Raw genomic sequence first — 18,947 nt, 5'->3', positions numbered from 1 at the left:
TGTATAACATACTGCTCTACTTCAAATACAAGGATAATACTTGCTGAGTAATTATTTCTGATTATACTTCATGTGAAAGTGTAAACCATGAAATGCTATAAGGTTCTAAGCAAATCAAAGTACACTTAGTCATTTTGATAATATTGTATACTTCTATACCACAGTTTCATTAATTTTTGAAGACTATAAAACCCAAGATAGGAATGAGCTGTTACCCTGTGATGAAACTTCTGTGCTCCTTTCAGCATAAAGTGTCCATGTTTTCACACAATCTTTCCGGTCCTGGATTGAGCAAACCTTGAAGCGTTTCTAACAGATCTAGGGTAAAGAAAAATATATAAGTAACCTTGGAAAACTTCAGCTAAAATTAGCACCTTGTTGAAAATTTTTCAGGTTCTTGTTTTTCCATTTCATGAATTTTCTACATACCCTGCATCAAAATGTTATGCAAAATATTTAGCATTTGAAGAACACTGAATTTGAAGGGGAATTTTCTTCCTTTACATCATTATAATGGCTCCCTTATCCACCATGGAATGAATGATAAATTTTGTTGTTATAAGTTCATTTTATAATACTTTCCGCAATTATTTGCTTACTTTTCCTAGACATCATTTTATTCTGTGGTCTCAATAATAGCAAGAATTTTTGTAAGAGAAGTAGAAAATTGTGAGGTTTACACAGTTCTTGTCTGTGGCTTCCCTAAAACTGCTGTCTTATTGCTTTGCTCTATTATGAGATAAACTATCACATTTTGGTCCCTAATCTTCTATGCTTAACTTTTTTTTTTTTCTGACTGAAAAATTCTTACCAGAGCCGTAAGTACCCCCATCAAGTCTGTAATAATGCTGACCTGAGCCAGTAAACATGTGTGCTGTGCCAGCATGCTCTATAAGACATCCTTCCACCAACAAAGTTCCAGGCATTTTTATTGGAACTAGCAGAGAAAATAAGCTGGCTTTGGCCATCGATCATACACTGCTCTAATCAGATGAATCCATTTTCTTTAGCCTTTCCTTGGCCAGCTGCTTTACACTGCCTGCAGTATGACTACATTTCTTTGTAAACCTCCTTAAGTCATTCTACTGAAACCCCGCCCTACACCATCTTAGAGTTACATGCGCCTGAAAATATGTTTTAAGAAAGACTTTCACTGAAACATCTAATTTTGGAGCCTCTTCTCAACCTTAGAACCTGTTACGTATACACCATCATCCCTTTGGTTGGTATCAAAGGGATGCCAATGATGTAGCAATATATGAAGTTGGAGAGGGCAGGAAGCCCGGTGGCGTCAGTGCTCTAACGTGCTCCCTTTGATCTGCTGAGTTTGTCAAATGGTCTGCTAATGGAGGCTCATGGTACAATGACGTCCAAAGGCCCTTCCAAACTCATTTCTAATCTGCACAGTTTTGGAATTTTAAGAGCAAATCACTGGAGACTGGGAAAGGAGGAACCAATAAATCCTCCAAGGAGAGGGCGATGGTAATACTACTTTTATTTTGCTGTTGTTTCTAATGGTGCAATATTTCATTTTAAATCATACTATTTTAACAGGGTAATAGCTTGACTCTCATAAATTCAATTAAACATTGAATTGTTCTATAAGAACAATATGGATAAATTTAAAAACTTTAAAGTTGAGTGAAATTAGCCAGACATAGAACAAAGCATATTCTTCATGGTTGTCTTTATATGAAGTTTTAGAAAAGGCAAAAATGAGATATAATGATGATCAAGACAAGGGCATAAGGGATTAACTGGAATGTAGCCTGAGCGAACTTTCTGATAACGGAAAAATTCTGCATCTTGATTGTGATACTGGTGACATGGTTGCATTACTTGACAAAACTCATGGAATTGTGACCTTGCCAGGAATGTGGGGAGAAGGGAGTAAAGGCGAATGATGGAGGGGGTAATTTCAACTATTATATATTGTAAGAACTTTTATAAATGTCACATTGTTCCCCCAGTACAATAATAATATGATAATTTTTTTAAAAAATGGGTACATTTTATTGTAATTACTGTATACCTCAATTCAAAATAAAAAACAATCAATGAGTTCCAAAGGCACTTTTCTGTTTTAGAATGATTTTGAATCAAGGATAGGGAAGGGTCTTTATCTCCTTCCTGGCAGTGAAACCAACTCGTCATACCTTCATTTATTCTTCCACTTAAGAAAGATTTATTAAGCACAAATATAATCCAGAATTGGCACAATGGCAGTGTTCTAGTATGTATGTACTGGTTAACCAAACAGAAATAGCCCCACCTTTACAAAGCTTAAGTTTATTGGAGGAAAATAGAATTGAGAAGGGCCATGTTTTAACCAGAAGCCTGCATCAAAACAGAATGAAATACTTAGTGCTGAGCCCCAAGCTAATGTGAGCTGAAAATATTGGTGCTCACTAAGTGAGTAAAAGCTGATAGAGTATTCAGACCAAAGTAAGCCAACACATATTTTTCTACTAAACTGAGCCTGTATATTCTCTAATTCTAATAGATCAGAACATCAAAATATTTTTAAGTCAAATTTTGGTTGCAACTGAAAATCTTTTTTTAGTAGAATTTAGGACTTTTATGCCCTAAGGCAGTTTATATATACAGCTGTCCATGAGGATAAAATGGGGAAGTGACCTTCTTTCCCACAAGCAAGTCACAGCTGGGAAGACAGGTGCATCTACTTCTGGTGAAGCAGCTGCCAGTGAGGGATTTGCAGACTCTCCTAACAACAAGCACTGTGCATACTCACAATAAATCCAAGTTCATGACAGGTCTAACATTTGATATGCAATCAGAATATAATAATCTATAGACTAGCGATCCAATACAAAAATGCTTTCAGGTAAATAGATCCCTCTTACCATCGCCCACCCAGTTTTAAATGAAATCCCTCTGTGGACAACCCCATTTTTATAGCACAAGAAAATCTGCCATAGCCAAACTAGTATCACAACTTCCCTTGGTTGTGAAGTTTTGCTTTCTACTTTCTAACTTATTTGTTTAAAATTCTTTCCTAATGGCAAAAGTCATTATAAGATCAAACAGATGAAAGAATATAATTAAAGAGAGAAATTAAATAAAATATGAACCATATAATTAGGTTATTGAATTTCTGATCCTAAGGATGGCTCTCCTAGAGTTTATTTTGTGAAGCTGTCTAAAGGAAAACCAATATGATTTGTTAAATAATGCACCAAGAAGAAACTTGCTAGCAAAAAGAGGGTAATTCAAAAATTATATTTGAAATAGAAACTTACTTCAAACTAAGGTCATAATAGCTGATAAATGTTCTATATTCTGTTAATCAACATCTACAGCATTGCCCTTTCATGGGTTTCTACTAGACTCCCCACTGTCTGACCAGACAACCTTGGTTTGGGCTACATTTTTACTGGCAGCTTGGAAAATGGCCACTTGAACCAAAGTACCTGGGACTCTAGATAACTGTCTCTAGTCTGAGAGCCCTTCCATGTACTCAGAAAACATTCTTAGATTTCAATCCAAACTGTAGAATGACACTTTACTTTCTCACTCTGTTAAGTGACAAACTGAGAAAAAAATCCGGTTTCTAATTAGGAATTATAGTTCCTGTTTGTGTAGGTTTTGTATATTTAATAATTAAAAGAAAAGTATATGATTGGAATAAGTAATATTTTAAAAAAATCTTATGTTTTAGTTAATTCTTTACAACCAAATAGTTGGCTATTACAAGATTTTTCTGAACATTTTTCCTTCTACTTTTCCAATTTCTACTTTCCAATTTCACTTCAATATTTTCTGCTGCTATTATTTCTTTCTGACCATGTGAGTATCAGCTGTCTGTGTTTCCTGGCCATTTTTTGATGTTCACATTCTCATGTATACATATTTTGGGAAAACTTTAAAATAATTATGGTAATGAGATTCTGAGATGTGAACAGTCTCATAAACACAGTTACTTAAGATTTTTTCAATCCATTGATACATAATTGTAGTAAAAAATTCTAGATGATTTCTACACAGTCACAGTTTTCTTCTCCAGTAACTTCCAAAGACATCACATCATAACCTTCAGCCTGCAGGGCTTGTATCCAGTAAGACAAGCCTTTCCCATGGGTCCTTTGAGCAAATTTTAAGCAGCTCAACCTTAGTGAATCTATTAAACACTAAAATCTGTCTAAGAGAACTCAAACATTTTGACAACAAAGAAAATCTTTGCAGCTAAGTGACTTGGGACTGAAATTTTCTGAGATTCAGGTTTTAGCAATTACCTTTACTGAACTTGTATCCTTTAGATGGATTTCAAAGTTTATATTTAGCTCCTACTAGATGCCCATTTTTTCCCTGGAAGGTACTAGGGACATATACTAAGACAACTTACTGTCTCAAGTGCTATGACCCCTGCATACACAAGGCTATGGAATATGTTGGTTGAACACTTACATTTTCCACATGAAGAAGGAATGACTAGGACATGTTTCATAAATAATTAACTGAGCAGCTGACTTTGGGAGAACAGCATGTGTCATCTAAACCAGTTCTTACACTGTCTTGAGTTTTAGTTATAGTTCTCACTAATTTACATAGTTGGTTTTGCCTTGTTTTTATTCAATAATACTTTATTATATAACATGTGGCTAATTCAAACAGAATTTTCTCATCTACAAAGTGCACACAAAATATAATTTTGTGATATTTAATTAAATAATAAATATGTATTTAATGCACTATCTGGTATGTGATAATTGTTCTTTACCGCTGAAAGAAAGAACCAATGAATGAAAAAAGGAGAGAGAGAGAGGGAGAAGAAAGAAGAGAGAGAGAAAGAGGAAGGGAGAAAGAGGGAGGGAGAGGGAGGGAGAGGGAGGGAGAGGGAGGGAGGGAGGGAAGGAGGGAAGGAAAGAAGGAGGGAAAGAAGAAAGGAAGGAAGAAAGAAAGAAAGGAAGGAAGATAATAGATTTGTATTGAAGGTTTGGCTTTTTATAATTATGTCCTTAGGCAAAAAGGACCTGAACAGGTTGTTTAGTGTTTATATCTGAGAGGGGAGCCACATATTCCTTTAAGACTAAGTGCTCATATGGGTCATCCCTATGTGCTTACAAGTCATTTCCCAGAAGGTGAACTGAGGGCATTTATTGTTTATGATGGAGACAGAGGTCTCCAGAACTTCTACAGGGATACAGAGTGACACCTATGAGTGCTGCACACTCCTTTTGACCACCCTGGATGGGCAAGTTATGAGAGGCTTCGTAATGTACCAAAAGAACACTGGGGCTCTTCATTGGAAGGGAGACTTAATCTAACATGCCCTTCTGAGTTATCTGATTCTAAGGAGGGCTGACTGAGCTATTTTACTAGACTGTAAATTATAGATAACTGACAGCAAATAAAGTAAAACTTATCCAAAGGCATACAAATTCTTTCTGGTAGAGGAATGATTAATTTTTCGCCTCCGTCTAATTCTAGGGGGAAAAACCAGCTTTGTATCTATTCACAGACTCATTTCAAACTTCTAGGCCAGCTATATACATATGTGGATTACTTTGAATTGTGTATTGAACCAGCTGATGACTTTTGCTAATTACCTTCTTATTAACTAGTTAAATAAAATTTTGTTTGTTTTAATCATTTAAATTATAATTGTGAGTTTTCCTGAAAATTATGTTGTAATTTTTTATATTCATGTTTCAATTTGCCATAATTTAATCAATTCTTGCTATAGGAATCCCCAATGTTCACAATCATTTTGACCCCAAGAAATATTAATGAGAAAAGAACAGAGATTAAAAAGTCCAAAGATGACACCATGTGAACAGAAGCTTCACAGAAACTTTAGGAGAATTACTATTGTACAGCATGCGGTATTACAGTAATGCTTTGTAAGGGATTATGATTGGTTTTATGTTTGTAAATTTTAGAATAATATTGTAATAAAATAATTTAACACTGGAGCTCAAAGGGAAAAGTTTTGTCCTTTATTTTATTTTTGCCTTAAAAGTGACACACACTGTACAAGTTTGAGAAGCACTAGCCTACCAAGTGATTAAAAAAGTACACTGCAAATTTTGTGTTTATGACAATTTAGTGTCTAAGGTAAGACTCTATGCTCTTGCCAGGCACCAGCTGCTCATGTCTATAACCTTAGCTACTCAGTAGGCAGAGATCAAGAGGATTGTGGTTCGAAGCCAGCCTGGGCAAATAGTTCACAAGACCCTATCTTGAAAAAACCATCGCAAAAATGGGCTGGTGGAGTGGCTCAAGGTGCAGGCCCTGAGTTCAAACCCCAGTAATGCAAAAACAAACAAAACACTCAACTGTCCTGAAACAGTTAATTCCTTTTAACCTCATTATCATGTTTAATTCAAACTGGCTTCTCTTGAGATCATGTACTATAAGAATAAAGAAGTCCCAAAATAAATGTCATTGTTTTAAAAATCTAGACCTAGTGGAGCTTTGAAAGTTCCCCTGGGCAGCTATAAAATATTATTCACCACTTCAGATTTTTTGTGCTATTAATTTGAGTTTAGTAACATTAGAGTCAGACTATGAGATTATTTTATTAGCAAAGGACTGCAAGAGATGGATTTATGATGTATCCATTTTAATGTCATAAGCCAAGAACAAGGGAATTATACAAAATTTGTGTTATTTAAACTAATGGATTCATGCTCTACTTTTCTAAGAACAACTAGCTATATCTTGGGGAAATGATAACTATTAGGTTGGAAGTGTGTTTTAATTTTTTTTTAAAGAGAACAACGTATTATTTTCTGTATATTATTCATTTAAAAGAGCACTTTATAGAAAATGGCCTTAAAATTCTATTTGTTGTGATACACACTTAAGTACTCATGCATTACTACTAGACATTGTTCTCTAATTGAGAACTTGTTGAAAAGGAAGGATTTAGTAGGTTCTGCTACATGAGGGACAATGTCCACTTGGTCACAGAAGAATTCTCAAGCATTTTAGTAGATAAGGAACATACACATTGTTCCTTTTTACTCACCACATTCATGCTTGGCACACAGTAGTTAGTCAACAAATGAATCAATAATGTTTATAACTAAATGACTGAATCAAAACAGCATGCTTAAAAAGCTCAGTGATACTATGGGCAGCTTTACTATAGCAAAAAAACTCTAGCATTGGAAACATTATTTAAGCTAGAATACAAATACATATAGCTAGCACATTTTTGTTTTGTTTTTATTTTAGCATATGAAGATAGACAAATATAGATCAGCAATACCACTCTTGGGGATATACCCAAAAGACTGTGACACAGGTTACTCCAGAGGCACTATGTTTATTGCAGAGCTATTCACAATAGCCAAGTTATGGAAACAGCAAGATGTCCCACTACTGATGAATGGATTAAGAAAGTGTGGTATCTATACACAATGGAATTTTATGCAGCCATGAAGAAGAATGAAATGTTATCATTCGCTGGTAAATGGATGGAATTGGAGAACATCATTCTGAGTGAGGTTTGCCTGGCCCAAAAGACCAAAAATCGTATGTTCTCCCTCATATGTGGACAGTAGATCAAGGGCAAACACAAGGGGACTGGACTTTGATCACATGATAAAAGCAAGAGCACACAAGGGAGGTATAAGGATAGGTAAGACACCCAAAAAACTAGATAGCATTTATTGCCCTCAATGCAGAGAAACTAATGCAGATACTTTAAAGCAACTGAGGCCAATAGGAACTAGAGAAAAGGTGAGATCAAAAAGAATTAACCTAGAAGGTAACACCCACGCACAGGAAATTAATGTGAGTCAACTCCCTGTATAGCTATCCTTATCTCAACTAGCAGAAACCCTTGGTCCTTCCTATTATTGCTTATACTCTCTCTTCAACAAAATTAGAGATAAGGGCAAAATAGTTTCTGCCGTGTAGAGAAGGGGTAGGGGGGAGAAGGAGGGGGTGGGGGGAGTAAAGGAAGGGGTGGGGAGAGGGGGGAGAAATGACCCAAACATTGTATGCACATATGAATAAAAAAATAAAATATAAAAAGATAGACAAATATAAATAAATATACAGAAGAGCTATCATTTTATTCACCATGGATCTTGCTCTACAGTGGGGTATATTGATATTAAAGTTAAGTGCTGATTTTTTCTATTTCTCTTAGTTCTATTTTTCTATTATATTTAAGTAGGAAAGAGGAAAGTCCTCTATGAGTTTCTATGCCTCGGGGTAAGGTTGATTCAGAAAGAACAAAAAAACCACATTTTGGCCTTTGAGCAATTAATTTGACCTTTGTAAGTCAACAGTGCAGACAACAGGTTTTAAGACCATGACTTTGAATTGCAAGTACCAGCTGCTGGAGAGAAAAAATCACTCCAAACACTTGAATTTAAATATCAAGAGCAAAACCTTAGAGGACTTACAGTAAAGGGTTTAGTCCTCAGAGAAAGTGAAAAAAAAAAGTGATGCTATCATATGAGTTTTCCTACAATAGGAAAAAAAGAAAAATAACAAAAGCAGAACAAAAACGGTATGGGCAGAGGGGATGGCCAATTTTCTGAATCTTCTTTGAGGCTGAAACTCTGGGGGCTTCCATGATAGAAACTTCCTCTAATATTTAATAATTCTTGCACTGATGACTTATCCACAGCTACTCTGAAACCTGAGAAGAAAAACTTGCTAGCTACCCTTAATCAAATCAGACAGTTACTGTAGGTAAAATCGTCAACCAGGTAGGTCTGACCAAAGAGAGGGACCAGGATGGGCCCTCATAGCCTATCCAAGTTCCCTTACAGCTTCTACAGGTTTGGAGGGATAGAGAAGTTCTCAAGACATGGTTGAGAAACAAAAGTATGTTAAGAGTTGAGAATCAGCATATTCCAGCTAGATATGAGATGAGGATGGGCAGCCCAAGCTTGGGTGCTGTTAAACCCCTAAGAACCACAGGGTTGGTAGAGGCCCAGCAAGAACCAAGGTGTATAGTGGTGACCCTCTATAGCCTCTCAGAGCAATCACCATACTATCACTCCTACAGGGCAGATGTCAAAGGATAACCAAGACTACAAAGGACAGAGACGCAACCACAGATCAGACATCCTTACACTAGGACAATACATAAGAGCTCAACAGGAGGAAGAGAGCAGACAGTAGGAAAAGGTGGTGCTGGAAAATAATTAAACAACAACAACAACAACAACAACAAAAAGGTCAGTTTGAGACAGGAGGTGACTGCAATTTGCAGGAGTTACTGCAATTTGCAAGGTTACAATTTCTCTTGCCAGTTAAAAAGGATCAGATAGTTGAATTGTACTTAGTAATAAAAATTAGAGTTGCGTTTTATTCATTTGAATCTATGAATTTTTGCATTTCCTTTGTAGTTATACAATAGTTTTAAAACAAAAGCTAACACATACAAAATACATACCTTCCCACAAACACTTATTAGTCAACAGTCAACATTTAAATAAGAAAATCGTAAACAATAGGCAAAGAGAGTCTTCTGTAACTACTGGATTCCCAATATTTAGCACAATCGTTGGCATAAAATACCCATGGATAATAATATGTCATCTGGATAATGATAATAAATGCAAATACTATTGGACACATTGATAGTGCTAATTCTTTGCCTATATTAATCACCTCATTTAATCTTCAGTTACCTTTACAGTAGGTAAGAATATTATTTATCAATAACATCATTATTCTTTATTTGCAGCATGTGTGAATGTGATTTACAGAGGCTCTGTGAACAGCTCAAGATCCTAAAACTACAAAGAAGAATATCTGGGATTGAAAAATGCATCATCTAAAATACTAAGGGCTGGGAGGTGGCTGAAGTGGTAGAGCACCTGCCTTGCAAGCACAAGGCCCTTAGTTACAAATGCTGAGTCATAATTTAAAAGATTGTGTTTAGATATTTGAAGAAATCTTGAAAAGTTGGTTCTACACTGCCTTTTGTTTTTATTTGTCTTTATTTTAATGTCCTCACTCAGCATCGTAGCGTGGTAGATCCGGGAGGGCCTTTACAGATTATCTGGTCTAGTCCAGTCTTCAAACCCTTACTCATTTTAATAATTGTTATGTGAGTTAAAATGGGAAGACTATATGTATTTAGGACTATAAAGAATTAGGAATACAAGATCAGTGAAAGTTGAGATTACAATTGGTAAAGCAAATCCCTTTGCATAAGTATTCTGATATAAACTTTCTAAACTATGCTTTTTAGAAAACTTGCTAAATATATCCAACTGTTTTTTCTTTTATTGTTGTGCTGGGTGGAGGTTCTTATACTGTATCAAATATACCATACTTGGATTAACCCTCTCCACCACTTTCCTTTATCTGCCCCCTTCCCCTATTCCTGAAGTAGTTTCAACAGGAATCATTTTGCATTTACATCCATGTATACCCTCCTACTCCCTTTCTCCACCACCTCCCTCCTCCCACGGTACCAGTCTCACCACCGCCCTGCCGGACCTGTTCTGCCCTCCTGTTCTCCAATTTTATAAAAAAAAAAAAAGAAAAAAAATGACATTTTTGCTTGTTTGAGATAAACGTAGCTGTATAGGGTGCTTCTTTGTGATATTTCCATGTATATATGCATTATAAACCTAATTGATTCATATCCTCTAATTTTCTTCATTCTACCTTAGTCCTTTTCTTATGGTGGCTTCAGGTGGTTTACAATTTCTATATTCATTCTTGTATAGAGAGTATAACAAAATGTATTCATCTTGAGCGATTTCTTCATGATGACATAACACTACTATCTCTGAAGCAGATTTTCATTATTATGAATACCTGTTTTGTACATATTCTATTTTAATGTTCTTTACTAACTTGCACAATTCCTCAAATATGATAAAATACCCATCCTGTATGAAACAATAAATAGATATTTAAATATTACACAAATGCTGTTACCATTTTCTATTCTGTCATTCAAAGTATGTTTTTGTTGCTTTCAATTAGCTTACTGTAAAGGGTGGACAAACAGACATCCTCATGAATGGAAGATTCAATGGAATGTGTCTGAGAAGAAATATCTCTAAAATGTTGAACAGTTTCCACAACTACCTATTCTTTAAAACTAGTAGACACCAAGATACATTGACAAATGGTTCTAATAGTTTCTCTGCGGTAGTCATCACAGCAGAATTGGTAATGCCATCTATTATTTTGTTAGACATGCACTTCTGTGACATTACAGTGCCCATAAAATGGTCTAGTAACTTATAGTTGAGCTAAAGCTAAAGTAATATATTACAGACTTAGTAAAACCATTTCTTAGGAACTCTGTTTCCCATTGTTATAGCATCTCACTGCATTATCCTTTTTCTTTTGTCTAATTCTCTAATTTCATTCTTAGGATTCTTTCAAGACTCAGGGACAATTGTTCCATATGCTCAATCACTACTTGGCTGGCTGCAATAAGTGTGTATCCAGGCCTAGGATGTGGGCATAATGGGATGCAATCTAAGAATGTTCACCTGCCCCAAGGATGTACTTCATTCTGCACTTCTAGCTCTGTTTGCCAGCAGGCTTTGACTTTTTATTTTTTAATTTGACTTACAAACAGCATAGAAATTTATTCCTCATATTTCACAAGGTTGAAAGTCCAAAATCAAAGCGTGGCAAATTTAGTTCTGGTGAGGGTTTCCTGGTTCACAGACAGCACATTCTTGCTGCGTCATCACTCAGCCAACATGGCTTTTAAAGCACTTTCAATTTATGTCCTTCTTGTCCTTTGTCCAAAAGGTTAAACTGTTAACATCCTTATTTAAAATTAGCCCAACATTCAAAAGCATACCTGCTCATAAGTTGAAAGAATCTGAGACAAAAGCATTTGCCAATAGATTAGCTTTTGCTCCTCATTTTGAGTTATGCATTAGAGTTCTTTGATGACTCCTAAAGCTTGAATAATTAATGAAAACATGGATATGATCAAACACTTTGAAAGCAATCTGCCAATCTGCTGCTTTTATCCTCTGCAGACAGAATTATTTACAGAATTATAATACTTAAGTGAGGTTTTCTGAAAATTCAAATGAGTGTTTTCTCTTTTCTTTATATTTGGTGATCTCCCTTTTTTCTTTTTTCTTCTTTGCTTACTCCTTCTTCATTTCCTTCTTTTTAATGTTTCCATTTCCTCAGTTAAAATTAAGCATGGCTTATAAGTGACAAAATTAATTGCTTAAGTTTGCTCAAAAGTTAAAGAAAGCTATGATCTCAGTGAGAGGTGTAGAGGATAAGGTTTTCAAATTTGATTTCTAATTGGGAACTATACTTTAAAAAATTTTTTTATTCATTTATTCACATGTACATTCATTGTTTGGGCCATTTCTCTCCCTGACCCCCCTCCTCCCACCACCCCTTGCTTCCAGGCGGAATCTGTGCTGCTCTTATCACTAATTTTGTTGAAGAGAAGACATAGCAATAATAAGAAAGACAAAGTGTTTTTGCTAGTTGAGATAAAGATAACTAAACAGAGAGATTCCTAGCATTGCTTCCTTGTACAAATGTGTTACAACCCAAGTTGATTCATCTCTACCTGACATAGATAGCCTAGTTGTGCATGGTGGTGCATGCCTGTAATACCAGCTACTTGGGAGATGGATTGGGAGCATCATAAATTCAAGGTCAGCCCTGGCATAGTTAGTGAGAGAAAAAACAGCAACAACAATAAAAGGTCTGGTGGCATAACTCAAGTGGTAGAGCTCTTGGGAGGATCTGGATTCAGTTTCTAGTGATGAAAACAAAAAAACCCTAAAAGCAACAAAAAACATATAGACAGCCCAAAACATTTGATAGAATTTCACAATTGTCAATGGTATTCCCCTCTGAAAAGAAAAGCTCAGGAAGCTGTTAAGGTTTAATAGGACATAATTTGAATCTTTTAATATCAAATGCTTTTCAAAACTTTTCAGTTGTAGGATCCCAAATTGAAATGTGACTTGAAATGATAACCAAGTGGGAAAAAAATGATAGTTTCTGAACTCCAGACCACAAAATAATAAATGCTCATAACATTTTTGAATGTCCAGTGACATTATTGAAATGCTCAATAGCTTTTACTGTCCTGAATCTAGCTGTGACTATTGAAGATTAATGCCTAAAGTTTGAATGCTAAGCACTGTCTAGCAAGAGCAAGCCAACTGCACATGAGTGTGGACTGTCCTTTCCGATCTGTTTACTATCATGGATTGTTACGGGTCAAATTGTGCCCATTCATATGTTGAAAACTCTAACTCCCAATACTTCAGAATGTGACCTTATCTGGAAACAGGAGCTGGATACGGGTGGCTTACACTTGTAATCCTAGCTACTAAGGAGGCAGAGATTAGGAAGATCATGGTTTGAAGCCAGCTCAGGCAAATAGTTCACGAGACCCTATCTGGAAAAGCCCATCACAAAAATGGGCTGGTGGAGTGGCTCAAGGTGTAGGCCCTGAGTTCAAACTCCAGTACCACACACACACAAAAAAGAAAAGAAAAGAAAAGGAATAGGATCGTTGTGAATATAATTAATTAAGATGAGGTCATACTGGAATTGGGTGGACCCTTAAATCACTATGATGGGGTATCTTTGAAAAATAGGAAAAATGTGGACACAGACATATAGTCAGGGGAGAACAGCACACATGTTACAATGAAGGCAGAGATTAGGATGATGCAGTGATTGCCAAGGAACAACAAGGATTGCCAGCAAATCATCAGAAATTGGGAGAGAGGCTTGCAATAGATTCTACTCCTTCAGAAGGAATCAACTCTACTGTTACCTGGATTTTGAAATTTTACTCCACCGAATTATAAGACAACAAATTGCTAATGCTTGAGTCACCTAGTAGTTTGTTATGGCAGCTCTGATGAACTAATCCCATGGTTTAGTATGGAAATATGTAAAACCAGGTTTTATAAAGACTGAATCTTATATAATTTAGGATTCCTATTTAAAAAAGGAGGACAAGACTATCTGTCAAAAATCAGATTTATATAGAATTAAGTACTGTGATGGGTCTTGAAACATAATCTTGATGACCTAAATCTTAAATCTACCTGTAGAGGTAAGAAAGTGATAACAGGGCCCAGAGTTAACACAACTAGTTTCACAGAGATGAAATGATGTTTACATCGACACCATTTTGCTAGAGGATAATTGTGAAACAAATAAAAGGGAGAATACAAGACAGATGACAATGCCAAACCTATTTTAGATGTTGTAGATGGACCAATCCAACAAATTCTCACATTAGCATTTTTCTTATAAGTAAATAAAGAAGAATATGCCAACAAGAAAGTGTAACAATTAGCCGGCCATCTTAGCAATTTAATGGAAACAATAAGTCAAAAAAGCTATTGAAGTTATGAACTCATTGATTGGAAATTTCCATATTCCAATGGAATTTTCCGTAAATGCAGCTTCATCTGTTTTTATCTGTAGCCCATGGCGAGGGGATTCCTCTCTCTCTGTGCAGCAATCAACACCAAGCTTCTTAGAATCAAATGAACAGCCTATTCTGTCATGTATTTATGTCTCTGCTATTCTGTTTTTCTGGTTGGGTATCATCCCACTTGGTCTACCCAATAAATGACCACTTACATTTCTATGTACCATATGGGTGTTAGTCCCAGACACTAAAGCAATGGGTTGATCGTATTTTTTGAGTTGAATTTTTTTTTTGTTTGGCAGTACTGGGATTTGAACTCAGGGCCTTGGGCTTGGTAGGAGATACACTACTAATTGAGCCAACCCCTAGCCTAGGTTGATCATATTTCTTTACATTTCATTACCTTACGGTAGTTAATCCCTTGAATCCATAAATGTAACATATATTCAACAAAAAACACATTTTAAAGTATTTACCTTTCTTTTTCATTTAGTTTTCTTGCATATAGCAGAACCTTATTCATCTTCTTTCTAAATTAAGTCTAAACTCCTCTCCTAGCCTCAGTTCCCTCATAGAGTCCCTATTTTAGTTCTCTTGGTCTTCATAACTAACGAACTGATCAGCTATAAGCACAATCTTTTTAGAAGGGAAGTAGAAGGACAGAATTAAGAATATTACAATTGGCTCAGGTGGCAGAGAAAAGCTGGGGACACTGTATTGATAATATATACTACTTGTTCTTTCAAAGCTGAAATGTTCTCACGTATTCCCAGAAATACTGCCTTAATGGGCTACCACTACTACCTCTCTCTGTATCTTTAACATATTTATGTTATTGTGCTTGTAATAATATATTGAAATTATTTTTAAGTCTGTTTCTGCCAAAGAGTATGAGTTTGTTGAAATTTGGGACTCTATATTCTTGATACAGCAGTGATAGACATACAGCATATTCTCAAGAAATGCCTGTAACAGAGTGAAAATCTTAACTGGTTATATACAATGTATTTATCTTTTAGAATCTGCATGAAAACTGGGAATTTGGCACACTAGCTTTTAGTCGTTGCTCAATAAATATTTACTGACTGAAGACATGAATTTGTATGATTTGACTTGTGAATCATTTACCTCTTCAATAGACTTTAAGGTCCTATGTAGAACCCATTGCAGGTCACTAAATATAAACTATGCTCATTATAGACTTCATAATTAATTATATAATTAAATAACCAAGTTCAGGCCAAAATTGCCTTGGGTGGCTTTAATGTTCCCATTGGAAAAATGACTTAACATTCTTTCACTTTCTCAAGAAAAATAGGAAGGATATATAGACTACTTTCCCAGGTGTATGGTAATTTGTCGTAAAGCATTTCAAACAAAAGGAAATACTGATATCACTGCAAGTGGCTGCCATTTTTTGCCATATTTTACTTAACATTTGATAGCTCTACTCCTTTGATGCTGCCAAATAAAGCCTCTACTTCAGTTACAAAATGAATAAGGAAGAGCTCAGCAAGCAGAGGAAAGAACAGGCAGAAGATCTGCAACAAGAGGCCCTTAGAAGGTTCAGAGAGAGAAAGGACACCTGAGCGTCTTCTAGACAAGAGTGAGGATTTGATGAACAGGAATACATTTTTGTAGGATTGTTTAGACTATGTTCAGAGATTTGACCTTTGACCTAAAGTTTAATGTGAAGTCTTTCATGGTTCAGCACGGTGTGAATCACGAAGATGGATTTTCTGGACTCAAAGGATACAGCGTATGGTGAAACTACATTTTATTGGAAACACCAAGTTAGACCCATGAATTGGGAGAGTGCTGGTAAAATGCTGAGGTGGTTTGGAAAGGTTCAATCAACTTGAGGCATTCCTGTCCATTCTTATTAACATCTCCCACATCTATGTTTATTTCATTCCCTTCCAAATACACACATTGATGTGGCACAACTGAGTGGCTGAAAATGTTTATGTATGGACCCTCACTTGTAGGCCCATCAAAGCATCTCATCTGTATCAACATACATAGAGAGATTGCCTAATTTATATATTCCTGTAAAACCTATAGCCAGATGTGCAGAATAGGAGAATCAAGTCTTAATTATATTTGGAATCCACACACTGAAATCGGCTAGTTAGTACACTGCCATAAATGGCAAAGAAGTGAACTGAGAAACTATTAGGGAAACCAGTCACAGAAAGGGCGTTCCATACTACATAGTCTAAGAAACCAGAATTTTTATGGCCTGCTAGAGCCCTAGGGCTGCATGCTATCCATAAGCTTGCCAAACAATATAGACTACTCATAGATCTGGCAAACACAAAAGAAAGGCCAGCAAAAATTTTATGGGACAATTGATCATGTAAGGCACTCACCAAAAATTTGGGGTTCTGTGAAATTTTACTTTGAAGGAATATGTATGAAATTTATTCTAGGTATATTGAATACTACTACATTAAGTATCTCTTTATATTATTAAATAATCCTATAAACAATTTGAAAAGGTTCCCTTGGTCAGCTTCCAAGCCACCTTGAAGCTGGTTCACTGTAAGTGTTAGACACCCTGTAGCTTTGATAGTAATCTATCCGGATTCTGTGTCATCTGGGTTTCCCCAAAGCTCATTAGCTTCTGACAGAGGCCGCCAAGAGCTAAGCTTCTACATCTGCTCTCTTAGATCTTCAACTCCTAAACTCATCTTTCATTTTCAATGGGGGTAATTTAGAAGATGGGGTTTGATATCAGGATTTTATTTTCCCTTTTTAGTTAACTTTAAAAGAAGAAAACATTTTATCTATGAAAGGATGGTTTGTGTATAGGAATTCATCTTCCACCAAGTCTTATTTCTATTTTTGTGGCATAAATGACTCAAATGTCAATTTTTATTTTCAAAATGCACATTTATTTGATATGTGCTAATTAATTTTCAGGTCTTGTTCAGAAATAACAGTTTCCACAGGCCTTTTCAGGAAAGAAACCTGAAGAAGGGTCTCCTCATTTTGTTTATCCACTATTCTGCTTATCTGTTAACCTACAAATGTAGGTTCTCCATCACTTTTCCCCACTGGACAGGATGAAGGAGTTAAAACCACATTATAATGAATCTCTTCAATCAGCCCACTCTCCTTCCTACCTGCATGAAGGATAACAAAATATCAATCTGCCAAAAGCCACAAAGCCTATTTCCTATGCAGAATAATGAGTCCTTAGGAAAGAGGCTCTGAGTACTCCATTACAATAGGCATCTGAAATTGATCCGGCTACGTGGAAAAGTAAGTACATGTTTTATTTTTAGTTTTTCATTCCTTCAATGCTTCTGAAAGTTCTTTAAATAGTAATAAACTCCCAGAAACTGCTCTATTAGATCTCACAAAATAAAAGTTTAGACTTGTGAGCATAATCTAAAGTTGTACTGTACAGTCTTCTACATGAAGTGAATAGATCATGATTACGTTGGAGTGGGCTACAGAGATTATGTGTTGCAGTCAATCTCAACTCGTAAAGATAGTTCCAGTCCCTCCTGCTTCAGAAGAGCTATTTCCAACTGCGATTTTGACATCAACATTCTGAAAAAGAAAATGGAACACTTGATATCTGCCATAGTTATTAAAGTAACCTAACAGTACTCTGTAAAGATTATTTAAAATCCAGATCTTCATAATATTTCAGTGAATTGTATTGGGTTACAAATATATCTGCATGTCATTATTTGGAATTTAAAATTAGGATGCTGAACTTAAAATCTATTTGCTAATTAAAAAAGGGAAGACAGGTGGGGGCAGGGGGGAGAAATGACCCAAGCCTTGTATGCACATATGAATAATAAAAGAAAAAAAAATAAAAAAGGGAAGACAGAACATATAAAGACTATTATTTTCTATTTAATTTTAATTGTTGTTTATTATACAGTCTATTTATTTGAAATATCTAGAATAGGAAAATCCATACAGATAGAAATTAGTGGTTACTTGGGGCTGGGTAGGGGAACGATGGGGAAAGGTTGAAGGATGATCATCAGAGGTACAAGGTTTCTTTTTTGGGGTAAAGAAGATGTTCTAAAATTGATTGTGGTCATGGTCACACAATTCCGTGCATATACTAAAAACTGTGAGATAATACAACTACAAATAGATAATTTGTGTGGTGTATAAATTATATCTAAATAAAATTGCTACTAGATTAAAATAACTCTATGCCCTGTGGACAGCCAAAACTTTCCAAATCCAAGTAGGCTGTGAATTGTCTTGGGAGATGGTTTTTTTTTTTTTAATTAGGATATATTCGTTACATGGGGCGGGGGAATTCATAGTGACAATTCCAATTAGACTTATATTCCACATTAGTTACATCGCCCCCATCATCTCTCCTACTCAACCCCCTCCCTGCCCCACTTAAAGTAATTGCCAGAGGTTTCTCTGTTCTATTTCACATTGGTATATAAAGCCCATCAACCATATGCCCTCACCTTAATCTCCTTCATTCATGCTTCCCCCCTCACTAGTACTCACCCTATACACACTGTACCTATTTTACAGTTCTGTCTTTTGTTATTAATATTTAAGTTGATGTTCAAAGGGGTTTCTCAATGAATCCTTGCTGTGGGTA

At 35.7% G+C, this 18,947-nt stretch overlaps 1 protein-coding gene across 14 annotated transcripts in view; it reads right to left on the bottom strand.

Annotated features, from left to right (window-relative positions):
- The window catches only part of B3galt1 (beta-1,3-galactosyltransferase 1), a 466,025-nt gene that overhangs the window by 397,228 nt on the left and 49,850 nt on the right, over positions 1-18,947 (bottom strand). For all 14 annotated transcript variants that reach the window (XR_012447235.1, XR_012447244.1, XR_012447238.1 and 11 more), the window contains one exon: positions 216-318. The gene's annotated coding sequence lies outside the window, so the exon portion shown is untranslated. The remainder of the gene's footprint in view (positions 1-215; positions 319-18,947) is intronic.

The sequence above is a fragment of the Castor canadensis genome, chromosome 4 (assembly GCF_047511655.1).
Source record: "Castor canadensis chromosome 4, mCasCan1.hap1v2, whole genome shotgun sequence".
NCBI classification, from domain to species: Eukaryota; Metazoa; Chordata; class Mammalia; order Rodentia; family Castoridae; genus Castor; species Castor canadensis.
Note: the sequence above shows the minus strand (reverse complement) of the source record. Positions and strands in the feature narration are given on the sequence as shown.